Below are 23,613 nucleotides of genomic sequence, written 5' to 3'. Positions count from 1 at the left end.
GCACATGTATACATATGTAACAAGCCTGCACATTGTGCACATGTACCCTAGAACTTATAATAATAATAAAAAATAAATAAAAATTTTAAAAAATCCAATAGTTTGAAATCTGTTCAAGTTTATAATCTTTGTACTCAAGTTTCCCAATTTCTGTTTCTTTAAATATATATTCATAAGATGTGAATGGTGAATTCTCCTAATTTGTACTTTTCAAATTCATGTTATTTTGTAAGGCAGTACTTTCTTGGCCCAACATGGTGGCTCATGCCTCCAATCCCAGCTCTTTGGCAGTCAAAGGTAACAGGATTGCTTTAGGCTGGGAATTTGAGCTTATAGTAAGCAGTGGGAGATAATCGCGCCACTGCACTCCAGCCTGGGCAACAGAGTGAGACCCCATCTCTTAAAAAAGAAGAAAAAAAGAAAGAGTAATAGTGCTTTCTTTCTTTTTGAATCTGAATATTTGTAGAGTCTGCTTAGAACAGGAGAATTAAAGAATTGGCTGTTGAGAGTTTAGTGCCTTTAAGTTTTCTGTGGAAAAACACACAAACAAAAAACTCTAATTCTTATTTTTACAAGAACTTTGGAAGTACTTCATTATCTCTGACTTCTTTAAAGACAATTTACTATAGTAATACCAAGACATTCTTGAGTCTGAATTACATTTTAACAATTTGTTAGCAAAAAGTCATTTGGAATTGAATAGGCCTGAATTCATACCTTATGTTAATAATGACAGGAGTAGTAGAACTCATCGAAATATATATCCATAAGAAGGTACATACCATTTACTAAGTTTTGCACATCTGAGAAAAATATGATAATATAAATAATTGTTGTGACAGAATTATTGTTAAATATATCTGCAGTTTTTAAGTTGTCTAAGCAATTTTACATTCTCAATTAATAGTGTTTAACATTTTAACCAAAAACAGTTCAGCACGAATAATTAAAGGCTTAAGTTAAATACATAGACAGTCATTTAAATTTAGATCTGCAATAACATTTACTATTATTCTCCAAGGCTTTGACTGCTTGACAGAAACAAAGTACTCTGGGATTAATTTCAAGAAATGGTGCCAACTGTGCCGCAATTTGCTGTAATTAAGACATGAAAGAACACTAAATATTCAGATTAAAAGAAGCATGATAGAGCATGATAGAGAGTCAAGGTGTGGCAGGGAGCCAATTTTTAAAAAGATCAGGAATACCATATTGATGGATATGAAAACATCACCAGCAAAGCCGAACGAGTTTTCTTTTAGAGGAGCACTTTCATTAATCATTTTGGTCTTTTATTATATTTAATGTCTCACCTTGCTCAAATTTAACATTGAGAGATGGTGTTTTAGAAAGATAATAAAATTGATAAAGAAAGTGACAAACAAAGTATTCTCATAAAGTTAATTAAGTGGTATGGAGAAGTCATTAGGAGAATATCATACTTGCAGAATCTGCATGGAGCAGGGCTTTGGGAGAGGTGATAGTGCAGCCCAGATTGGGAATTAGGAGGTGAATCTGTGCTTGCCTTACAGAAGAGAATTTCACATTAGGGATATATGATTATAGGCTCAAAATAGGAAATGTGGGTCTTTTCAAGCTTTGAGGAAGATGCTGCAAAGAGTCAGCATCTTTGGGAGAACCATACAAACAAAACTGTGAGTTGTTTCCACACACAAAGATCTTAGCAGAAAATGTTTTAAATGTTTTTTGGGTACAGAACTGCATATGTTAGCTCTTTCCCTGATGTTGCAAATCTTCATTTTATTTAAAAAAATGCTGGAAAGAAAAGGCTTATTGTATAGCGGGTTGAACAGTTCAAACTCATATCCAGTCTAGAATTTTAACATTCTAGTAAAAAAGTAAATAAAAGTAGTTGAAGATATCAAAGTATTTCGGAGACAACAGTGTTTACACAGCTTAGATAAGATAAAAGTAAAGGAGGACTTTTTTCATAACATAAATAAATAATCAATATTGCCTGTAATTTGTGGTACAAAATATTCACCCAACATTGAATTTCTATTGTTTATATCAATATGTTTCTCAAGGGTTTTTAAACAACAAATAAATAGCATAAAGCCGTGGACATTATTATTATCTTTGAGCTATTGTTTGACTAAACTTTGTAGTGGAATACTTTTGTGAAATAAAATATTAATGAAATCATTGGATGCATAATAGACAGCCTTTGTCAACCCGTTAATTTTTTCTTCCTCTATTCACAACATTGCCAGATACGTGTTTCTGGATAAAACCCCCTAGAGGTCTCCTGCAAATTCTTTTTCAATACAACCAGATCATTGCAGATAATTGTATTACACAGGATATCGATCCAAAATCGTTGTGCACCGGAAACATCTGGAAAAACATGATTATAGCTTTCTGTTTATTGTTCGTACATCATATAAGCAGGCTTTTGTGTGAATCACCTGTAAGAAAGGCAAGGTGGAAACATCAGAGAAATTACCTCTTTACAAGAATCTATTGATCACTTTAAATCAAAGAAGTATGTTTGACATAAGATTACCTGCCAGTTTGAACATTAGGTACACTATGTTATAGCCTGGGGCAGTTGTAAGTCTGACAAAGGGATTGTAAATAAAGCATGCAGCTGTGAGCGCCTCTGGCTTGGGATCAACTCAGGCTCAAGTCCAAGGCATAGGTAAACTTAAAATAATTTACCCCTTTTTAAGCAACACGCAATGAATTAGAGTAGACTCTGAGGAGAACCGTGATGCATAAATCTCTTAGTCATTTTGAAATGGCAAACTTCATAGAAAATTCACATCATATGTAGCTGATAAAAGATCTTTTTGTGTATGTGCCACAAGTTGTCTCAAGTAATCTTGAAGTCAGTCTATTGGTATAAGTAGAGTCTTCAAAAACTAAACTTCCTGGTACACTCTACTGTCCATAATGGTTTGTATGGTACGTTATTGCTCAAGGTTCTTTAAACTTAAAGATCATTAACCTCTCAGTTTCAGTGTCTAAAACTTCTCTTCAAAACTCATTCAAAAAGTTTTAGTGTAGTTTTCTTCTTTTAGAAGAAATATAGATTGTGAAAGGTGAAAAAGTGTTTAAATTGCATTTGTTTATGCAGCCCTATTAACAATGCTAAAACAGTATGACCATAAAATATTAATTTACTTTATTTGTTTACATTTTCTTATTGGTTAAGAGAAGAGAAGGCATTAGTGCCTTTACACATTTCTTAAGCTTCAAATTTTTTTTTTTTTTTTTTTTTTTTGAGACAGAGTCTCACTCTGTCACCATGCTGGAGTGCAGTGGTGTGATCTCGGCTCACTGCAACCTCCGTCTCCCGGGTTCAAGCAATTCTCCTGTCTCAGCCTCCTGAGTAGCTGGGATTACAGGTGCACGCCACCGCGCTCGGCTAATTTTTGTATTTTTAGTAGAGACAGGGTTTCACAGTGTCAGCCAGGCTGGTCTTGAACTCCTGACCTTGTGATCCACCCACTTCTGCCTCCCAAAGTGCTGGGATTACAGGCGTGAGTCGCTGCGCCTGGCCAAAATATTTTTTTTTGTTTTTTAACTTTGGAAACAAATCTGTAAGATCAGTATTGGATTTCTTTCTACATTTCCGCATGTGTTGAAATTGTAAGATGTCTAATTCATTTATTCAAGTGAGAATCCGATGTATTTAGAATTTAATAAAGATGAGCCCTGGATGATGCATTCTTCCTTGTTAAATATTTAGCTGTTTGTGTTAGTTCTGTGGTTTCCTGAGGCAAAAATTTAAACTGTTAATATATAGAAGATTTAAACTATAAAAATGGTAGATGCTTTAATGTCTTCTGGGGCAAAACTGGTCACTTTGAATACTTGCAAGAAAACAATGCAAATATACATGCAGCATATATTTATTGAAAAATAAGCTCTGTGCTTAACATCTATACATGAGAAGCTGATAATCAGATAAATCTATATCTAATTTTTTAAGGGAGACATCAATAAACTTTAAAGATGAGTGACAGATGCAGAATATTTATATAAAGTTACTTCTTTATGAGACTGCCTATAAAAGTAACCTTTGATGTAAGACTATAATATTTTGGTTAACAACTTTATTGAAGCTGAACATAAACACAATTTCTTGGATATAAAATGAGAATCATTAAAAGGGAAGATAAGCTTTTTATGAAAATATATCCTTCCCTTTTGCTGTTTCTGTTGATTTGAGAATCATACAAGTATTTATTTTTTTCTTCATTTTGTATTGTTAAATTGAAATTAATGATTTTCATAAAATATTTTATTTAATGCAATCGACTAGATATAAAATTTAACTTCAAAACCCCTCCAACAACTGACTGTATAAGACAATGTGAATAAATATATATTAAAGCATATGATTAAAAAAATAAAATGCCTGATGGCATTCACATTTGACGGTATATATTAGAGGCCATAGAAAAGTGATGAACACTTTTATAAAGGAGAAATGTTTGAACAAAATGTACAGATATATCTCTCTAGGAATATGGTCAACAGAGAACAAAGGAAAAATGTCTTTGTCTTAAATCACTTATTTTTTTGAGAGCTTGAACATCCCACGTCTGCTTTGGTCTAATGAAAGAGTGCCATCTATTGGATGACCTTGAAAAAGTACTTAAATTTCATAAATGTTGTATGGGAAAATAAATCAGTGGAGAAGAGTTACTTTGAAAAAATTTGTAATTGTATCAGTCTTTGTCTATGTGAGTGTATAAGTTACCTGAATCTTATGCTAAGAAAAGAAGAAGAATCTGCCCATCAATGTTGTTATTTTATAGAACATTTATGCAGCAACAGAAGTCTCAAAAACTCAGCAAATTTTCTGATTAAGACATGTAATTTTTTAATTCAAATGTTTTATAAACTTGAGATCACTGACATGCATCCCATATCACTCATACATATTTTTGTTTACTTGTGATTTAAATAAAGGAATCTGAGAATTGAACTCTTGAGCTTGTATTTTGACAAGGATCTGTTTAAATCTTTCTCAAAGTTACATTGCATTACATTTAAACTAAAAACAAAAGGATAACAAGATACATTAGCTTGGTTTTTTTAAAAAAGCAATGTTCTTGTTTTATCTTTCAGCCCCAGAACTTGCCAGTCAAGATGAAAAACTTCTTCTAATGTAATCCAGCTTGAAAGCTACTCAAGAGCAGCTAACTGAGCAAATAGCAGAAACAGTTCGCCAAGAACAGAACAGTAGAAAACCCCAGGCAGAGCTGAAGACAGTGACAGAAGGGATTATTGCTTCTGAAGAAGAAAAAAATGATTACAAGTGAGTTGTTTTTTAGTATTTCAGAAAGTTTTACTTTACATACTGAGATCAAGTCAGTCCTTTTGACTTTAGTTGCTAAATGTTTAACTCTCTCTGTCTTGCAAAAGGTTATGAGTATATGTGCTAGCTTGCATAATAAATTATTGGCTCCAAAATGTGATACAGACTTATCTAAAATGATTCTAAATAATGATGTCGTGGTCAACTTTGTTTTAAACTGTCAAGAAATGTTCAAGGTAGATGTACAAGAGAAAGAATACACTGTGTTTCTGTAGCACCTATCTGCCAATGGCATTCTCGTCTTTCTCCTTTTGGAGTCCAAAGGTTACATATGGCTCTGGTTGGCTTTCTTTTTTGTTAACGTATCTGCTCTAAGCAAGACACTATTAAATTGAGAGACATTTAGAGTAGAATTTTTGGTCAGACCATCAAGGCATGTAAGAAACTGTGAAGAAAGCAATAAAAAATTATGCTAATTTTGAAATATCCATGGAAACTTCTTAGTGAAACATCTTCTAGTATTGAATTTCTGCTTTGATCATCTAGATATTTATGTAATGATCATACCTAATACAATGCTTTTAAATTTTATTATTTTTCAAATAAATGTTAGAGAATTTCCATTTTGAGTGTTGTCATTAAATCTTCTATACTTTCTTTCCTTTTCTCGGTTTTCTTAGTCTACTATTAAAAATAATAATGAAAGTAACATAGTCAACATAAATACCTATGTCGGCCCCACTCTGTCTTTCCCTTTTACTCTATTTGTCAAGAATTACTTTGTTCACTGAACTTTGGTTAAATTTAGTAATCAGAGTCAGAAAAAGCATACACATCTAAACTTTTTTTTCTCCTGTCACTCACACCTTTGAATACAGTCCTGAGGCCAGAACTAAAATGCGCATTTGCTATTAACTCATCTCTGGAAATGAAATTTTAAACTTACATGACTTACAGAATATCTTGATATTATCTATCAATATCATTTCAATATATTACATATGGTGAATGTTTAAGTAACCTTGTGATTTATAATTTATAAAATTATGTTGAAATATATTTTTATATTTGACTAATTTATTTCTGTTTTTCAATCCAAAATTTTAATATTATAGGTTTGAAAAATAATTCTACAACCTAGACTGACACTTTACATGCTTCTAAATAAAGATAAACACTCAGATAAACTGTTTGCTCTTCATGTACCTTCAGTCAGATGCCTTAATTCAGACAACAAAAAAGCTACCTTTAGCAAATATTAAAAGTAGAAATTGATATTAAGAATTAAAAGCATATCAGGTGAAGTTTCTTAGTGAATTACTAAAGTAATGTACTACTGTTATAAATATTATGATTTTTAAAATAGGCTAAATTATATTGGGGAATTATATGCTTACAATACAGAGAACAAGAAATATATAAAAATGATTATAAACATCTAAAGCTAATTATAGTGTGTGATGTTAAGTTAATGTTATAAAATAATGACACTTTTTAAAAAACTTAGATGTCAACTTAAAGGCACATTTTTAGTACACTCACAAAAATGTTTACTTTTGATATGGAAACCGGCATGTAATGACCTGCTTCTAGGATTTGATTTTATAAGAAAATCACGCTGTGATTCATCCAGTTAAAATGCACAGAGTGATCAAACTTCAGCTCTATATGTTTTATCTATATTTATATAATTTATTTTCCAGCATTGCTTGAGTATGAAATTAAGTAGGATATTCTTTTTCAATGTGAAAGCATTGGTGAGGTATACAAATATCAGCTACAATTTAAGAAGGGTAGAATTGCAACAGTATTTTTAAGTCTATTTAGAGCAGTTTAAGAAATATGTCAAAAGCCATAAACTACAAATATTAATATGCCCTGTTATCAGAAAATGTTACTGACTGTTAAATAGACTGAAAAATGATCATAATCAAAATGATGATTTCTTTGGAGAAACAAGATCACTTTTCCTTTAAAAAATAGCCTTAATATCATATTGTTGTAGGATATGCCTACATGCGAGATGTTTGTATCTAAACATGAAAAAATACGCTACTGTGTAAGTGTGAAACAAAGTCAAATCCTTTCTGGCCTAAAAATAGATTTCCTTTTGTTTATTTTTCTCCTCTGAATAGGCAGGTGGCATGAATTGATCAAATTAACCAGTTGACTTGGTACTGGGCAGTGCCAGATACTATGGTGTTCACCAGTCAGTAAAAAGACAAGCCAGGTATCATAAGACATTAAAGCATTTTAGTTATTTCCCTTAACCAATCCTCCCTTATTTGGCAAAGACTGGAGTTTGACAAAGTGATGCGGGGTGATATGTATAAAGCATAAACATATGGTCAAAGACTTCAGTAGTTTAAAGGTTTGCAATGATAATAGAATTTTGCTGCAGAGATAAGAGGATCTCACTAGAAAACAACACTCTGGGGCAACTGTTTTTTCAAATATGAGAAACACATTTATGAATTTTTTTGTTTAAGCAAAAGGAATAGAGAAACTGAAATATGATTTTTTAAATGTGTTGCAATTAGTCATAAAATAAGAAGCATAATTTTTATTTTAACTATAATCTACTATACTACTATATCTACTATAACTTAAAATATATGCAGGTTTCTACATGTATTTTCCTAATAATGGTAATGAGTCTTAGAAATTTTGGGGGGACAAATAATTACTTCAAAATAATTTCCTTCATTCATTGACTTTGAAGTAGTCATTCAGAAACACTCGGGTTTCTATACCACCAATATCTATTACTAGGCTGTAATTTCTTAACTAAATATAAAGTTTAAAAAGAAACATAAAAAAATTGGTAATCAAAAGGAAGACATTTTAGTTATTAAAATGTGACCCTCAAGTTTTTGGTTCCATAAAGTTGAATTTTGAAGGACACATTGGATTTAGGTTTTATTTTTCCCTCTGCTTTTTGAACTAAATGTAGAGAACACACACCATATACTCAGTATAAGCCTGTTACACTTGAAAGATTTGTTCTGAATGTCCAGTGGGAACGTGGAAATCGTAATAATTTGTACTATCGATTGAGTGAAGCTATGCAGCTGGGGCCTCCAGTGAATAGACAGGAATAGACATTTTATTGATTAACTTTTACAGTCATATTTTCAAGACTCCGCTGCAACATAATTTTCACTTCCCAGCTTTGTGTTGCTGCATCATGAAACTTGGATTCTTCTCCTTTAACATTTACCCACTTGAGGAAAAAAGTATGGACATGTCTTGCCAGGGTTGTATTCTGCAGAGGTGTGTAACTTTCTGGGAAATGATTTCTCTAAAGTGATACTCTACCAAATATAGTAAAAAGAAACTATCTGGTTATAACAGCTTTGGAAATATCATTATGGCTGCTATTTGGTAATTAAACTTCTTCATATTTTTCTCATTCTTTTCTTGCTTAAGAATCTTAATTTTTCTATTTCAAATTCTTTCATGTAACCATCAAAATGAATTATTTTGTTCTGGCTTTGTTTTTAATCATTTATATGTTCTATTTTATTTAATATGAGCAGCAGGAGAAAAATTATGATTAAAATAGTCTATAATTTAGTATGAAATGAAAACTATTAAATACTAAATCATTTTGGCCAACATTTCAAAGTAAGAAATGTGAATATATACATATTGAACATACGTGGTATTTCTATAGTTCAGTGAAAGTTTATTTATCTAAGCAAAGTATGTTGCATTTGCACAGATAAACATATTGCAAATATTTTGTGTATAATCATGTTTATTTATCTCAAGTTCTTTACTATTTTGCATTTTTGGTCACTAGAACAAATGGCAGATTTTTATACCTATGTATATGGAAAAGATTTCATATAAGAGCTGATGACAAATAGACATTAAATTAGGTTTGAAAATGGAATTTTTAAAAATGTTGCATCGATTCCTTTTTAAAAACTTGTATCTCTGAATATCTTATATTTCTGGCTTTGAAAAGTCTAGCAGCTTCATATTACTACACAAGTCTAGAAGACATAAAATACAATTAAATGATACCCAATATAACAACAAGTTTTAACAGTTAAGTCAGACAGTTTATATTCTGTAAAGTTTATACCTGATTTAGATAATTTCAGTTTATTTTTATTTAAGATTGATAATTAAAGTAGAATTTTGATTCTAAAATTCATAATTTAAAAAGTATTCAAAGCATTTTAAGTTGGTAATTTACTGTTCATTTAATTGAAAATGATAAATTGAGTAAAATATTCTTTCTTATTAGTAAAAATGTGAAACTGATATATTTTCTCATTTCATTGAATAACTTTTATAATATTTAATACATTTGTAGTTGGTTGTGTATGTATTTTCAAAGATACAACTATAGAGAATGTGCTGTGATTTTTCATCCATAGAGCTTTAATTTATTGTGTAATAAGTATTATCAGCACCTTTATGTACAATCTATATGTAAAGACAGCAGTTGTTGAAGTTCCACAGCTACTATAATTAATGGAGCACATCGATGTGCTGCAAAATTAGCTACTTACATATAGGTAAATATGTTTTTTACCCTAATGGAATGCACATTTTTTTACATAAAGCCAAAATGACTGAATAAAATATTTTGAAATTGATTATTTCCTTCTTCGCATTAAAAGAATGAATAAGACAATATATAAATAATATAGGTTATTTTCATAACTTACGTGGCTTTTTAATAGAAGATTCTTACCTGCATAATGAAGTATGTTTTGACCTTATTTATCAGAATAAGAAACACAATTAAGACAGATCAAATAATAAGCATAAAATAAAAAAGTCTGAATTGAGATTGATTTCAGCGTAATACTGTAGAGGAATCCCCACTTACTGATCAATGTTAAAGCCCATGCATAGCACTTAGAAAGATAAAGTAAGCAAGGTCAGATAATCAAAGCATTTAAATAGTAAAAACAGCAACTGCCACTGTAGACTGCTAAAATAAATCCATAATACAAATTGCTTTAGCAAAAAGTGGATGAGCAGCTGATCTTCCTATTGAACTCTGATACTGTTCAGTGACCACACTGGGAAAAGATTGGGAGAAATGCCTTCAAGATCAATATTGAGTGAGATGTAGCAGGGATTCATTTTGAACACGCAAGCATTACAGGTGTGAGAGTATAGACATCGTCGGGAGATGTCATCAGGTGGAGATTGTTTAATGCAGCTAAAAAGTGCCGTCTATGCACGATACTGCCAAACAACAGTAGTAGAAATACTTTCTTAATTACTTCAATAAATTGTTTAAATGGGTTTAAGACAGGCCTAGCATATGAAAGTTTACTTTATATTAAAATAGTAATGCAAATAATTACCAAAATAAATTAGTGTCTCTCCATCAATATATTTTATACAAAATTATATCACTAATAGCTGTTTAGGATGTCAAATAATTATGTGATGGTATTCACTGCAGAAGTATAAAACTGAATTATAAAACAAGTGATGGAAAGATCACTTTTTGGAACGTTATAGGAAGAGAATACACTTTTGTTGTGACTCTTTTTTAAAACCTGTTGGAATTCGGGGAGTTCTATTTTTAATGAAAGCATTTGAATTCTACTGGCTCACTTTATATTCTTGGCTTTAGTGAACTCCAGTGAGAGTTTTCCGTATGTAGATTTATGACCAGCAGAATTAGTTTTAACATTTTTAATTTATTTTCTTATAAAGTTTGAATTTAACTTCTACTTAATGAGACATCTTCATGACTATAATGAAGTTTTGTGGGAAACAACATAATTTAGCATAAATACTTGTAGTTTTATTATGTTATATTTTAGAATAAATTGATTCTTCAGACACAATGAACAATATTGTGATTTAATTACTCCTTTCCTTTTTTCAGGGTGCCATAGGTGTCATCTTTATGGCATTATCTGTTTTCATAGCTTCTAAATTCATGTACATACTAATTAAACAAACAGTATTGTGTCTTGACAAGAGGATTTCCCACACATACCTTTCCAATGGAATATAACCACAGTCTCCTGGTAATTTCGATCTTTACAATATTACGGATTGGGAGATTTTACTTTATTTACAGAAACCTCTCTAAGTGTAACTTCTTAATTAAATGACCTAATTTAAAACATTGAATTATTTTAATCTGTTTCCTTCTAGACCAGGGAAGAAAGAAACAAAATGGAGATTGGTTACATTTAAGACAGAATTTCTATAGCAAAAGAAAATACAAAAGTCAGAATTGGGGCTTAAAAGTTGTATAATCTGGCCAGGCACGGTGGCTCATGCCTGTAATCCCAGAACTTTGGGAGGCCGAGGCGGGTGGATCATAAGGTCAGGAGATCGAGACCATCCTGGCTAACATGGTGAAACCCCATCTCTACTAAAAATACAAAAAATTAGCCAGATGTGGTGGCACACACCTGTAGTCCCAACTACTCAGGAGGCTGAGGGAGGAGAATCGCTTGAACCTGGGAGTCAGAGGTTGCAGTGAGCCAAGATCACATCACTGCACTCCAGCCTGGGCGACAGTGAGACTCTGCCTCAAAAAAAAAAAAAAAAAGAAGTTGTATAACTTAGGCTTAATTTTTTCCATTCCCTTCTTACCGTAATGAATAGTTATTTACTACTATTGTAGTCTCCATGTTTACTGTATGAAATGCTGATAGCAGCGATTTTAGTGGTAAAACTGTGAAACAATATTCATAGTTGTCAGAAAAAGGTCATTCCATTTGCATTCATTAGAAACCTGGAGGACCGTGCAGTGTGTGTTTCCTTTGGGATGGTGCAGCTATTGATTTATATACAGCTGGAGGAAAAATTAATTAGGATTATATTTCACTTATTACTGCGGGCTGTGTAATAAGAAAGAAAAACACTTTTTGTTAGAAAGTTGAACAGAAAATACCTATATGGTATCATTGTTTCTTAAATCGCAACTACTTCATCATATAATTTTTTTTATAACCTAGTTAAAGGCTTAGCATTTCTAGCAATTTAATTAACACCTTGAAAAATAAGTATTTTAGTACATATCTTATAATAATAATGATAATTTAAATTAAGCAAAAGAGACATTTTCTCCTTGTTAGTTGAAAGTTTCCTTCTCTAAGCTAAGTCTCTGTGTATTTGTCTACAGTGAGATTGCCGGCTTGGGAGACTTTTTGCCAAAAGAGTTAAATAAAAAACAAAACAGAGACCAGAATCAGGTGAATTCTCAGGGTGAAGAAACATATTCCACAAATGAGAGTTTTAGAGCTCAGTATGTATTTGGCTTCTTTCCATGAACATCACGCATAGTTTTTATATGTGACACATGTTTGAGTTTAATCAAAGTGTAGCTACTTTTAATTAACAGCAGAGAATAATTTCAAAATGGGTTAGTCGGATGATAAAAGGTAATTTTTGTGTGTTCAAGACATACTTTATGAATGGAAACATCTGCCTATTGTGACATTTCTAACATTAAAATTCTATAAACTCTCCTATTGTTTTTTAGATAAGTAGCATTTAAGAGAAACCCACTGCCTGGCCAGTGGTGAGCAATGAAGTGTTGAATCAGCATTTACGGGAAGTACAATATCAAACAGAGGTCTTTTGGTGCCACTATAATAATCTAAAAGTAAAGTATATAAACTCATTACTACTATTAGAAGTTCATAGGCTTTATGAAAAGAGCTTATGAAAGGTCATCAAGAAAAGAGTATAAATCTGGGTTGCTAATATATTTTATAGATTAAACATTATCTAAGAAATGATACCTAGGATTAAAAAGTACAATGCACCCCTCTCCAAACTTTTAAATATTTTTTTCTCAACTATGACCATAAAAATCTATTTCTCGGCTGGTCACAGTGGCTCATGACTGTAATCTCAGCACTTTGGGAGGCTGAGGTGTGTGGATCACTTGAGATCAGGAGATCGAGACCAGCCTGACCAGTATGGTGAAACCCAGTCTCTACTAAAAAAAATACAAAAATTAGCTGGGTGTGGTGGTGTGCACCTGTAATCTCAGCTACTCAGGGGGATGAGACAGGGGAATTGCTTAAACCCGGGAGACGGAAGTTGCAGAGAGCTGAGATCATGCCACTGCACTGCAATGTGGGTGACAGAGCGAGACTTTGTCTCAAAAAGAAAAAAAAAAAAAAAGCCTATTTCTCAATATATCTAGTGGAATATAAATTTAGTGAACTTTTTTCCTTTTCATCTCTTTTTCAAATACTTGGAGCTCTTTCAAGAGAAAGGAGTTTTTACCTTGAGTAATTTGGGACTTTGCTTTCTAGAGTGATTCATGATATTTTCCATGATGGCACATTTTGCATTCATTTGCAAAAATCCTGAGATCATTATATGAGATTCATTGCAAGCCCTTGGCTTTTGTAGTGAATCTAGATTTTTCAGCTTGTTTTGGGGGTCATGCTATGTGCTAAATTAATTAGATAACTATGAATTATATAAAATCATGGAAGTATAAAGCTAAAATTTTGAATTACTTTCTTCACTAAAACAAAATGACTAGATCTATATTTCTTAGGAAAATTTATTAATCAAACTATATATTGGTTCACAGTTTATTGAAAAGGTAGTATTTTAAAGATATAGATTTCTTAGGTTGTGAGAAACACAAAAGACAACTCAGATATGGTTCTTCACCATGAAGTGCTCATAAACTAGTAGGGAAAATTTCATGGAAAAAGTGGATAATATGTAATATGGATAATATTACAAAACTAGATAATATGTAATATGTTACTTAAGCATAAAAGAAAATCATGTATAAAACAATGAGTGACATCTTTCTTTCAGAATGGTTACTAAAGAAGAAATAATTGGGAATTATATTTTCAAAATGGGTAAATATTTGACAGAGTATTTTACATGGACAAAAGACTAAAGAGTAAAATCACAATGATGAGAAAGTACCTGTTTTTTGCTCTAGAAAATGGTAGATCATTTCCTAGAGAATATTTACATGACTAGACAGGCAAGTTGAAACCACAATAGGGGGAGTCTTCTATAGGAGATTTAGAAATTTATATTTTGCTTAGATGTAAAGGAGAGATTATGAAGAGTCATGAGCATGGAAGCATATATGATCATAGTAATTCTAGAGAAGAAACAATCTTACTTTCTCTTTTCACCGAACATTTCACCTGGGTTATTCCCAATCATCCTTAGAAATTGACTGTTGGTTTGGCTCCCCCCGTGCCTGACTCCTCACCCATTCCAGAATGAACTATTATCTCACATACTCTGTGCTTGCATGGCACCAAATGAATGCTCTATTATATAGTGTGTATCCCACCTTTCTATGCCTACTGGTATAATAATAAAGCCCATTTCCCCCACTGCATGGTTTTGAGTTCATTATTATCTTCCTGAACCATTGTAGGCACTGACATCTTTTCTTAGAGGTTAGATTAGTAGCGTATGAAGAGAATGAATTTAGCTCTGTGTCTGGTCCAATCTGTTTCTAATCATTGTAAAACATACTGAAATGCTGGCCTGACCCCTAGCATCTTTTGAGAATAGTTTCAGACAATGCTTCTATGAGTGGGAGAAATGGATTGGGTAAATGGAAGCTTTATTGAGGTAGCCTGACATGCTAGATGGCAAAAAATTCTGAAATAAGTGTGCTTACAATTCTGTTTTCAGTATTTGGTGGGAGAAAAAAGGAAGAGAGATAGAGTATAGTAGTAAATGAAAAGGCATGAGATCTCAAAAATCTTTTGAGATTTATTGCATGGCATGGTGACTATAGTTAGTTATAACAATTACACTTTCTAAATTGCTAAGAGAGTAAATTTCAAATGCTCTTACCACAAAAATGATAAATATTTGAGTCAATAGACATGTTAATTAGGTTGATTTAATCATCCCACATTGTATACATATATTATAACACTTTGTACTCCATAATACATACAATACAAAAAGGGGTGAGAGAAGACTAGGTCCTTATGCAATGTAGACTTGAACTTGAGGATATACAGAAGATAAAGAGCTAGTGGGCATGGGCAAGAAGTAAACTAGGTAATTGATAGAGCAAGAAATTAAAAGATGTAGCAGATATGTATGATATGTAAAGACAGATACTTAGAGGGATATCCTTTACATTTGAGAACAGGCAAGGGTGGGTGATAGGGATGTGGGAAAAACTTGAGGGCATGTCAGGAAAATGAGAATGTCATCTGAAATAAAATCTTCTAACAAAACTAGTAAGATAGGAATTTGGAGTACTTTGAGCAGGATTGTCAAAAACTGGTAAAACTATTGAGGGAAAGATGAGAAGACAGCATTACTAAGTTGTGCTTAAGGAAAATTACATTCTCAATATGTTGAGCATTTATTGGACAAAGATAACCAGCTTAAAATGAATTTGAAAATGTTAAATTCATTCAACAACTATTTATTTAGGTCCTACTCTGTGCCTAACGCTGATCTAACCCCTATGTATGAACATCACATAAAACAACAAAGTTCCTGCCCTCAAGGGGGTTATATTCTAGTGGGCAGTCAGATAAATATATATATATATATGAAAAATATGTTATATTTAAATATATAAATCATATATTGTGTTACATAAATTATACATGTCATACTTAAATAATATATCTACACATATATATTAGTATAGGCTACATCTTTCATGGATTTTGTCATTTTTTCATCATATTAAAAGAGACTTGCGATCAAAAATGTGAAAGCACTTGGATGGCACAGCTTTCTCCAGGTCTGAGAACATTTTTTGTTCTGGAATCCATTCTCTTTTTATGATTTGCCTGCTTTCTGAAGACTGGAGAAGGGGACATTTTAATGCTTGTGATAAGAACTCTGGGAACTTTATAACAATGAATGACAATGTTACTAAAATACATGTCCAAATTACAGTTGCACTTTTCCTTTCAGATACCTTACATTCTTTCTCTTCTTTTAACTTTGAGTTTTGTCTTGAGTCTTTTCTTTTGGCCCTCCTCTTGACTCTTGATCACATTCACGGCTTCACTTACAGTAATGAATGAAGTGGGAGAGTCATTGAGCTATCTAATATAGGCAGCAAAGATCCTCTCCCTCCCATGTTTGTTCTGCTCCTGGAAAAGTAAAATTAATCTAATGTGTATATTAAAATTATTCTGTCCTTTATCGTGGTTGCCACTGAATCTCTCTACTTTCCTGGAGGCATGAAGTTGAGTTAGTGTCTCTTCCACTGGCATGCCATCTGGCCACCTTCCTTTCATTTTATTCCAATAACACTTAGCAGAGGTGGATTCAAACTGGTGGTGACTTCCAGACATCTGGGCTATTCTTGATCTGAATTAAGGTAAAAGGGAAGCCCAGACTTATGTAGCATAATTAACTGGACAACACCTCAAAAGAACTCGGAAGTATACACTCAGAGACAAATTAATTTAGTTTTTTAAAGAAAAACATATTTAAAAGACTAAAGCAAGTACAAATACAGACCTGAGAAAGGCGTTAGACTTAATTATCACAGTCCAAAGTAAAGATTGTTGCTATGACATATTGCCTTACCCAACTACCTAATTGAAGTCATGTTTTTAGTTGCTAATATACTGACTGCTGATGGAGAAATTTGTTTCTGTTTGCTTGTGTTGAGTTTGCTTTATCCTCCTCACTCTAGAGCCTGATGTGTCCTTTTTTATGACCTTGGATATGTTCCCAATTTCATCCAATCATTCACTTAATTGAACATTATCTGATTACCTCCCCACTTGGGCGGGAGACCTCCAAACACTGTAAATATTCATATGCTTCAAATGTAAGTGAAGGTCAAACTCATACATAACCGAACACCTTTATCCAGAGCATCACAGATGTCTCATTTCTACAAAATAGCTGTTGGAAACTACAAGAATGAATAAATGAACTCTCCACAGCTTACTGCCATGTAAACTTGAAAGTCTTGTGATACCCAATGGCAAATCCAAGTGTGGAGACAAGAAATATGGTGGTGACACTTGAGTAATCAAATAATCGAATATTGTAAGAGAGGCTATATCTCACTGAAGCCTGAACTAATGTGAAATTATTAGAAAAAAAGAGACTCTAATGAGAATTCAAAATTGCATAATAATGAAATACATGGCTTCGCATTTAGTGAGGACTCAGAGTGTGCCAGGCTTTATACTGATTGTTTTTAGTGAGGACTCAGAGTGTGCCAGGCTTTATACTGATTGTTTTTCCTACATTGTTCCATTGAGTACTCACATCAACTGATCAAAATCAATATTATTGTGATTGGTTATTAGATAAGGAAGCTAAGGACTGTAGAGATTAGAGAATTTCCTGGTATATCGATATCTAAGATTTAACCTCCTGCGTAGCTAGGCCCTGAAATCTATATACTCAGCTATTAAATAAACTACATCAATTTAAAGCTAAACATACGCATGGAAAAAAACCTTAGTTGATTGAGGGAGAAGATCCAGAGTGTCTATTTAAATAGATTTTGGAGTGAGAACACTAATTTCAACAGCTATAGATTATACCAGTAAGCAGATCATAATGCTACAGTTATAATTTGTAAATGTGGTGATAAATAAATAATGAAAATAATACAAAATAAGCCTTAAACATAAATAGAAAATTATAGCATGTCTATTAAAAATATTCTAGAAGAAAGCCTTAACAACAGATCAAGTTTCTGACCAATGGGTCAGAATGTGATATAATTAAAAATGTTTTGAGCCATAATGATGAAATAATCCAACTTGCTTGATATATTTATAAACAATAACTGTTATTAAATGTAAACATGCATACCTCATACAACCAAAATAATATAATTTTAATAGGGGAACTAGTGCAATTGTAGAAACTGCAAAATAACAAATTTTCCTTGATAGTAGAAGTAGTTCTCTATATATTTACTTGGCATTTAACAGAAATAAGACTCCATGGTGCTTTGAAAAAAATTCTGAATATTCACTTTCAGTGAAGTGATGTTCACAAATGTGTGTGGAGTGAAGTGATGTTCACAAATGTGTTTTCAAAACACAAAACTTATGTTAATTCATTCGTTTGCTAAATCCAAAGAAGGATTGAGGATGATTGGAAATTTAAACTCACTTTTTCCAGTAGAAATAAATGACAACAAAACAAAAAGAACAAGGCACAAGTAGGAAGAAAGCACAGTAATTATGAGTGAAGCTGACTATGGAAATCTCTGCATTTGAGCATCTGGCATCAGTAAATTAATACTTGGACTGAAATGCAGTGTAGCTGATTATTGAATTATATATGCTATACTTGTGAGAAGGGACCCAGGGAGAACTGGGAATATTAAAATGGGAAAAACTTTAAGAGGAGAGACTCATCCTATTCCACCATGCTGACCAGAAAGGGTACTTCTGAGGGAGCAGTGAATGCATGACCTGTTTTGGAAAAAATAGGAACTCCACAGAGACAAATTTAAGAACCCTGAATAATTGTGTCAAAATATCAGCCTTAATTATTTTGGAGAAAACAAGTAGGTACATCTTTATATCCTTGACATTCAAGTAGAGCTATGCTTCCTTTATGACCTTACACAGCTGGGTTAGTTTGTTCTCTAAAGGTGTTTTTAGGTAAACTTGCTTTTAGTCTCCAACCATGCACTTAAAGAAAGATGAATTTAGTCAGGATTTCAGGTCTAATTTCCCACTCTGGAAGCATTGTGTCAAGAAACAAAAAGAAAATTTTGAAATAAAATCTCCCCTGTTGGCACAAATGGATTTCTCCTCTTCATGAAGTCTCTACTGCCCTCTGACCTTCAAGATGCTTTTTGCTAGTGAGACAATCACATTAGCCTGGTATGGCAAAGAGGAGACACTTTGGGAAAACAGTATTTTGCATGGAACAACTTTTAATTTTTTCCCTGATGAGTCTGGAAGCCTATGGCTACTTCTAAACTCAACTGTATAACTCTAGAGAAGTAAATGTGCCATGGTACTAAGCCCATTGTTAAAGGGAACTTACAGTAGTATGTAACAAACGGGCACAAAAGGAAGAAAAGGAGGAAGTAAGACTGGAAAAAAATCGAACGAAAATGCCAACTTGTATTTCTATTGCTTTTTTGCCTCCTATATCCATTGGAATTTTAGTTTGGATTATCCAAACAGAATAGGAATATATATCAATATTCTACGCTTGCAGGAGGTCACATTGAAAATAGAGAAAGTCTGTGAACTACAAGTCTAGTGGTGGATCTGGAACTGGAATACTGATTTCCTGACTAACCTGTGTATTCTTGTAATTAGGAGTTCTATTGAATGAAATCTGAGTTTTATAAAAGTGTCTTTAGAAAACGATTCCATATTTCCATTTCACATAACTCAGTATGCATGTGAGAATTGAGGTTAATCAGATAAGCAGCAAGAATGCAACGTGCAAAACAATTCTTACCCCCTGGTGAATATTTCATGTATTCTTTTCTGTGCTTTAGGTTAAAGTAAATTTTTGCTCATACAAGAAATAAATTTTGCTTAGGTAAAATGTAGTGTATTATTTTTCTTCCTATAATTAGTAAGTGGCCTTGAGGGATCAAAATTGCTGAGTAGTATGATAAAGCACTTGTTAATGTAGATTTGTTTATCCAAAACATATTCATTTTTTTCTGAAATAAACACGTCTTTAGCCAAATGGTATCACATACTTAATTTATTTTCCCCTTTTTAAATATCAGACCATGTAAATTACACTGTAACACTCAAAACTGAGCTTGGCAGGGCTGAGGAGAAATGCTGCTCTGCACAAAAGAAGCTTTTAGATAAGTAGGCTCAAATGTTCTTAGTTGGATTTGACTGCATCTGATACATGAACAGAACACTTTATTTACATAGGAAGTAGACTAAAGATGAACAAAGTATTCTTTTCAATAGTAATACAGGACCTATTTTTAATATTAGACCATGTAAATTATTTCAACAGCTATAGATTATACCAGTAAGCAGATCATAAGGCTACAGTTATAATTTGTAAATGTGGTGAAAATAAAAGTATACTTTACTGTATATATTTGTAAACAATATATATGGTTATCTCCACATAAAACTCAGTTTGGTTTATTAAAAATATTTAAAATTTAAATATTGAAAAATCAATTTGTTTTCTTTAAAAACCATGGAGTAAGCACTCTTCTAATTGAGCACCACCTCTTGATGGGCTGCTGAGGCAGACAGACCTGAGTTTGAATCCTTATAAACTATTGTCACCTTGAACAAATTATTTTACTTCTAAGACTCAGTATTTTCATCTGTAATTTGGAGATAATAATGTCTTCCTTCTAGGTATGTTAGGAGAGAGCAGACAATTTTGTAGAGGGCATGCACTCTGCCTGACACGTTATGGTTCTCAATAATTGGTAGACATTATCAACCTATACATTTTTTATTGCCAGATAAAGGAATGCTACAAATTTTCTAATAACAACAACTCCACCATTACCCTCTGTTTTGGGACATGATGGATACAAGATTAAACAGATTAATATATTTAGAGAATATTGCCCTTATTTTTGCCTTGATAAATGGATATAAAGTAGTACCCGGCAACTACCAAAGGAAGATTTTTGTGGTAAGTTTCAACAGCACATGGGTTATTGCCTGGCTCCAGCCCTCAAGAATACAGAGGATTTCCTCCAAAGCTCAACAGCATCATATTTGGAATATTATTAGTATCTGTAGAGAAAAGAAAAATTTGTTTTTGGGGGATTGTCTAGAAGCATTCCCTTTAAATTTGCAGTCTCTACAAATTTAGTATTTTTCAAACTACATTATGTATAGTTAGTTTTAACATAATCCCTGTAAGAAAAAAAGAGATTGATTAATTTGTTACTGACAAGAGTTACATTCTTTTTGTTTTTCTCAGAGGGTGCATCTGCTTTCTATTCTGAACATGGTTCTACTTACAATCTAATTTCCCTACTCTACACTGCTCTGCTCTTTTCTGAGTCTGAGTCTGCATTTTAGGCCAATCATCAAATAGTACAGGAAGAGAAGATTTAGAAATTGAACTTTACAGATATACATACTAGTCTCTTTATATATATATATGTGTGTTATCTATGTGTGTGTGTGTATGTGTGTGTATAAAATATGTGTGTGTGTCTATACATATATACATATGTATATCAGGATAGGTACTTCATGTTTTTTAGGCATGCAATTCTATGGTTTAGGCTTTTCCTAATAATTTCCTGAAATAGGTATGAATTACTGCCTCCATATGAAATGTGATATTTGTCATTTAGTGACAAATGGTTGAATTATTTAAGCACTATTGTTCAAACTTTGCCCCTTTCACTTGGTCCTGGATTGCATTTTACTCAGATGCATGAATGAATACTTTGAAGGAAAAAAAAACATTCAGGCTGTGTTATGTTTAACTACCAAAATGTCAATGTGAATAGTTATTAAATGAAGATATATAATAAACGATATGCCATTTAAAGAAATATTACCTATGTTAAAACTAAATTCAAGTTAAGATTCCATCTTCATGTTAACTTAGTGAGTTTAATCTTGCAATGTTATCCTATTCCCTAGAAAACCACCAAGGTGGTATTCACATCATATTCATTAATATGTATATTCTATCATAAATTGGAGTTAGAAGGCTTGTGGAGGTTTAACTCTTGGAAGCAGCTCTATTTTTGAGGTTAGTGCATTTGGTTGAAGACTCTAGTTTCTCTTCTCTTTAGAAATCAAATCTTTAATAAGGAACTTAGCAACCTATTTTTTTTTAACTGTTTAGCATAGAAAACCTTAATGAAAAGATTAATACAAGAGATGAATCATCATACCTCAGAACAGAATCATAAACCTAAGACTTACAAAGGGCAAAATCGATTTAGACTCATTTTTAACTGATTGTTTCTGAATATTATTTCCATCTATTGTATTTTATTTATTCTGAATATTTATCTATTATATTTCTAGAATCAGTGGTAACATTTTAAATATACAGCACTGAACGTGTATTAACATAACTATCTAATATGTCTTAACAGAATGCTATTGGAAACTTTCATACATCATATAACACAATCTTAATGTCAGCATCTTACAATGGAACTGAAGTTTCAGAGAGGTGATTCAACTCTGCTAATGTCACATACCTGATAAACCTCAGGTTAGAATTTTAAATCCAGGATTTCTAACTGCAAAAGCAGCATTTATCCAATTTTGTTATGTTTGAATTTTATAATATTATGACATACCTCTTTATATTATACTTTATTTTTATTATGCTTTAAAGATTTGCATTTTTTAATAAATTGAAGTTTTATGGCAATGCTGCATTGAGCAAATCTATCAGTGCCATTCCAACAGCTTATACTCAAATCATGTGTCTGGCACATTTGGGTAATCTTCACTGTATTTCAATTTTTTATTATTATTAAATCAGCTATGGTGATCTTTGATTAGTAGTCTTAGATGTTGCTATTGTAATTGTTTGGAGGCACCAGGAACCACACACATGTGTGATGGAGGGCTTAGTCAACAAATGTTTAATGGATGGTGTTGTGACCGCTATCAACCAGTGCTTTTCCTGTCCCTCTCTTATCCTTTCCAGGTTTTCTATTTTCTGAGACACAATATTATTAAAATTAGTCCTACTAATAATGCTAAAATAGACCCCAAGTGTTCAACTGAAAGACAGGGTCGAATATCTCTCACTTTAAATCAAAATTTAGAAATAATTATGCTTAGTGAGGAAGATATGTCAAAAGCTGGGATCACCCAAAAGCCAGGCCTCTTGTGTCAAGTATCTGAGTTGTGAATGCAAAACAAAAGCTCTTCAATGAAATTAAAAGTGATATTCCAGTGAATACATGAATAGTAAAACAGTGAAACAGCTTCATTATTGATATAAAGAAAGTTTGAGTGGTCTGCATAGATCCAAGCAGCCACAACATTCCCTTATGCTAAAGCCTAATCCAGAACAAGGCCCTAACTCTCTTCAGTTCTATGAAGGCTGAGAAGCATGGAAACTGCAGAAGGAAAAGTGTGAAACTGGCAGAGATTGGTTCATGAGTTTAAGGCAGAAAGTTGTCTCCATAACGTAAAAGTAAAAGGTGAAGCAGCAAGTGCTGATGTAGAAGCGGCAGCAAGCTATCCAGAAATCCAGTTAAGATCATTGGTGAAGGTGGTTACATTACAGAGCAGATTTTTAATGCAGATAAAACAGTCTTACATTGAAAGAAGATGCAATCTAGGACTTTCAAAGCTAGAGAGGAGAAATTAATAGATAGCTTCAAAGCTGATTCTCTTGTAAGGTGCTAATGATCTGGTTACTGTAAGTGGAAGCCAATGCTAATTTACCAATCTCAA

Source organism: Colobus angolensis, unplaced genomic scaffold, assembly GCF_000951035.1.
Source record: "Colobus angolensis palliatus isolate OR3802 unplaced genomic scaffold, Cang.pa_1.0 Scaffold16, whole genome shotgun sequence".
Taxonomy (NCBI): Eukaryota; Metazoa; Chordata; class Mammalia; order Primates; family Cercopithecidae; genus Colobus; species Colobus angolensis.
Note: the sequence above shows the minus strand (reverse complement) of the source record.